This window comes from Triticum aestivum, chromosome 4D (assembly GCF_018294505.1).
Source record: "Triticum aestivum cultivar Chinese Spring chromosome 4D, IWGSC CS RefSeq v2.1, whole genome shotgun sequence".
Classification (NCBI taxonomy): Eukaryota; Viridiplantae; Streptophyta; class Magnoliopsida; order Poales; family Poaceae; genus Triticum; species Triticum aestivum.
In genome coordinates this window covers 10,264,342-10,268,877 of record NC_057805.1, presented here as the reverse complement: position 1 = coordinate 10,268,877, position 4,536 = coordinate 10,264,342, and positions in this window count along the sequence as shown.

The following is a 4,536-nucleotide window of genomic DNA, read 5'->3' as shown; positions in this document are numbered from 1 at the left end:
TGCCATGAAAAGGAATAACATTGTATAGCCATGACAAATTAAACTGTATTTAAGTTATGAACTAATTATTATGAAAAATACAAGTCTATAATAACTTTGTTTCACAATATCATAGATGATGGTGTGATAGAGTTAGAATAGCTGTTATTAAGCTTATTTATTTTACTTTAACAATTTCATTTAGGTGCCTCACAATTTTCATGGTCTATACGTCCTTTAGCATGTAAATTCTGCATCACTATGGCCATAAAGGCTTGTAAGGCATGGTTACGGCTCTCAACTTTAACCTTATTTTTTAAGTCGGTCATCAATTTTTCATGTGATACAACTACTTGATGATAGGAAATTAAATACTGCCCGCCTTATAGTCAATGATTTGGTTTTCTATCCAGCACATGCACATACAACAACTCAATAAAGATATATAGGTTATAAAATAGGGACCATGACCATTCAACAAAACATACCATAAAGACTTTATTATTATTGTTTAAATATAAAATAGCACCCTAACATTCATTCTATCTCTCCACATTTACTCGCAAGTCAGAGCAGATCAATCATGTGTTTTCGATGCATGTAATTTGTATGTGAATTAAATAGTGCGTGAGGATAGATCAAAGTAGGTATTAGCTATGCAGTTACTGTTAAAATAGTGCACCCTCATATGTGGCAAAAATAATGAAAATAATACTTTTTATGAATACTCAGTCTCAAAACATCTTATGGTAATCAATATTTTTCTCTTTGATCTATCAAGAAAGTACATTGTATGTTCTCCATCTTAGTTCTTTTACAGCAATAAAGCAAAAAATGTTGGTGTTGATTTGATTGAGGATTATGGTATAAAGAAATACTATAAAAATATCATTAATATGTATCAAATTATAAACCGATGAAATTTGGTATTCCCTACTCATTTTCTTCATCCTGTTCACCACCATCTTAATCTAGGAGCGCCTTTGAATTTCTGACACGTGCACATGCATCCAAAGCACATACTAACAAATTTTAAAAAGTTATTAATAAACACATAATTGCAATTGCCAATAATCCAAAGTAAATACCAGAAAAAATATTCATATTAATAATTAGGTGGCCCAATAGGCTAACATCAAGCACCAACGTTCGTACTCCTATGACTTCACAAAAATAATATGGTCATCTTTTTACAGAACAAAAGGAGTACTTCTTTTATTTTGAATGGGGGCCTAAATGTTTTGAACTATTATGGTTATCTTTCTATAGTTTTATTTTATTAAGGGGACAAAAAATGTCATGTACATATAAGTTCAACATTTTGGGCTACTGAAGGAAAGAGTCATTTTCACAAATTACTATCTCTCATATCTGTATTAGAAAGTCGATAGTCAAAAGACGTGCCAAAAGACACTTTATCAGTGTTGATTAGAGAAAACTATTAATCTTGGTCCAGCATTAAAAGATGGTATTCATGAAATCTTATATTTGTAAATACCATCACATTCTGTTTCAATTTTCGCATAGAAAAATAAAATAATCTATTCTCATTATTAGACTTTATAATATTCTAGCCCGCGCATCGAGCGGGCCACTTTGCTAGTTGACTTAATTTTTTGACATGGGGTATGATTATGACCACGGCATTGCAATTCTCTGTCTATGATATGTGTCACTATTATAATAATCTTAATTCCACACATACTCTGAACATGATTGTATATTTTTGTCCTTTTGGTCTCCAATTTGATTTGTTGCAGCAGACCCAAATGCGCTGGCCTTCATGATTCCAGGACTTGGAATCATACCAGTCAATGGGTGGTGGTTTATCGCTCGTTCAACTATTGGCGGTCATTTGATGCTCATTCGCACGTACCAAATTGACCAAACCATTTGATCAAACCACATGCAGTACAATGCCTGGGGCGTTCGTGACTGTGATGTCTATGGCTGCTTCGTGTTCGAGAAAGATCCCAGCTCCGTTGGGCCAGGCGTATTCAACTGGAGGCGGGTTTACAGCCTCGGCAACCACTCCATGTTCCTCGGGCTCAATTATCCGATCATCCAACCAATCATCGATCATATATCACCGACGATGATTACCGTGCTATGCAACTTCCATTCGCTAGGGGGAACTGTGTTTAAACATCGTACCATGGGTTTCATGAATCACCATATCCAAAGATTCATCGACACAGCTTGTTGCCAGATAATCTTCAGTGTGTGAAAGGCATCAAGCTTCGATGCGATGAATGGCTTTTGCAAACTCGACATGCGGAGATGTGGTTCATGCCAACAGCAAATATGCACAACTTGATTCGTAGTGATATCTAGAGTGAGCCATGTATCCTGCTGCTGTAGCATGACCCTCTTTTGTTGGATATTATGTACTGTAGTTAGTTTCAAGGATAGATACCTTTCTGGGATCAAGTGCATCCTAACTCACCTGCGTAGGATGTACTGATAATGATGATGGAGATGCTGTGCAGAAGCCATATATATATATGTACTTGTTGGTGAAAGTGTTGTCCAATGAGAATTATATTTTGTATTACTCATGTAGCCTACAAAGTCTGTTGCACAACCTTGTAACTTCTTACTCCATTTCCAAATTTGTACTAGTCCTCTATACCGTATATTGTGCTACTCGTACTACTACCTCCCTCTTGGTTCATTGGTCCCCTTCGTAATTTGTGTTAGATTTTGACCATAAATTTAACTAACTAAATTTTAATGAATGTCACAAAAAAATATATCGTTTGCTTCGTATTTGAACATAGTTTCCAATGGTATAATTTTCGGTGACATGCATTGACATTTTGTTAGTTAAACCTATGGTTTAAATGTGACACTAATTACGGCTAGTAACTAGTACAGTAGTACTACTAGTATACGTCGGTCAAATTATTCATCATCTCCTCACATTGAATTGATGTGACAACACGCTGCGCATGAGGTGACACAAGAGTCCCGGCAGCGTGTTCGGCTCACCCCTCTTGTACTACAATAGCACTCTCACATTCTCTACAAAATTGCTCTCCCATTTTCTCCCGGTCTCCCCGCCTCCCGGCCACCGCCTTGTTCCGATCCATTTGGTATGATGAGCGATGAGCTACTGGAGTTGCTCTACTTCATTGCAAGTAGTCAAAAGGAAGACGCTGAAAAAATCCATCTCAACAAGGATGCTCTTCAAGCTAGCCGGATGAAGGAAGGAACCAGCGAGGCCGCTCTTGTGAGTATTTGTCCCGTCGCCTTGTGTTGGGGATATAGCTCCAAGGTGTGACTCGCCTAGGAGGGGCCGGGTTACACCGTTGGCGGTTTAACATGAAGAAAGTCCAAAGAGGCCCAAGACATGAAGACGACGGCTCATGGAACCAGGCCTAGAGAAAGGCCCAAGACCCGGGCCTGTGAACCGCCGTATGAAGACTTGCTCTGTAAGACTTGATTAGTTAGAAACCGAGCCGGTCACGTTGTGTGAGCCGTCCGGGACTCTGTAAGCCTCCAGGTCTCGACTGTGTATATAAAGGTGAGACCCGGCGGCGAGTTAACTCATGAAACAATTGACCGAGAGCTAGGTCAAGCGTATTCGCTCCCTTGTAATCGACACTCAAGCAATACAACTAGAAGCAGGACGTAGGCTTTTACCTCGTTGAGAGGGGCCGAACCTGGGTAAACACCTTGTGTCCTTTGTCCCGTTCACCCCCTTAAACCTAACCTAGTTGCGATGGCTCCACACCTAAGTCCTTTCACTAGGGCATCTGTCGTGTTAAATCCATGACAGTTGGCACCCACCATGGGGCCAGAGCATGGTGGTTTTGAGTTCTTGAAGGGCAGCTTCTCAGGGATCAAGGGATACGCCGTGCGCCGGATGACCAAGAGCCTCCGCAGCAAGATCTACATCGATGATGCTGGCTGGGGTCCCCAGGCCGATTCAATCGAGTATGGGTATCGGGTCCCCTTCAGTGGAATCCAAGTCTTCATCGTCAAGATTGGCGAGTCAGAGCCTACGCCAGACGCCTGCACCAACACCATTGAAACGGCTCGGTGCACAAGACCCGCCAAGGTCCAACCCATCCGGAAGTGTCCTTTCGTTGGCTTTGTTCACGGGGAAGATCTTGAGGAAGGTTCTATGTCAGGCGGAGAGACGACCATGTATTCAGGTGAGGAGTCTTCAACCAGCGAGACCGAATCAATCTATCAGCTGCAAGACGGCGGGCTTGGGGGCTGTTCTGATGGTGACAGTATTTCAGACTCCTATGAGCCACCGAGCAGGGTTGCTATCACTGGTACGCGTCGGTCCTAAACAAACTGTTTTTAACCCCTTTCCACGACGGCATTTTGGAATAGTCGCCAAGTGAGTGTGGGCGATAGGGGGGGGTCCTTCCCACACGACCCAGAAACCGTCGGGGATACGGAGCCTTGATGCATACAGTTGTCCCTATATAACCGTTTCCGATATCTCGAATATCCCAAACGCTTCATCCTTGCTACTCGTTTGTGCTCGCATTGCCATCGCAGTCGGAGTTTTGTGGTTCTGCCTAAAACCAGGCAGATTCC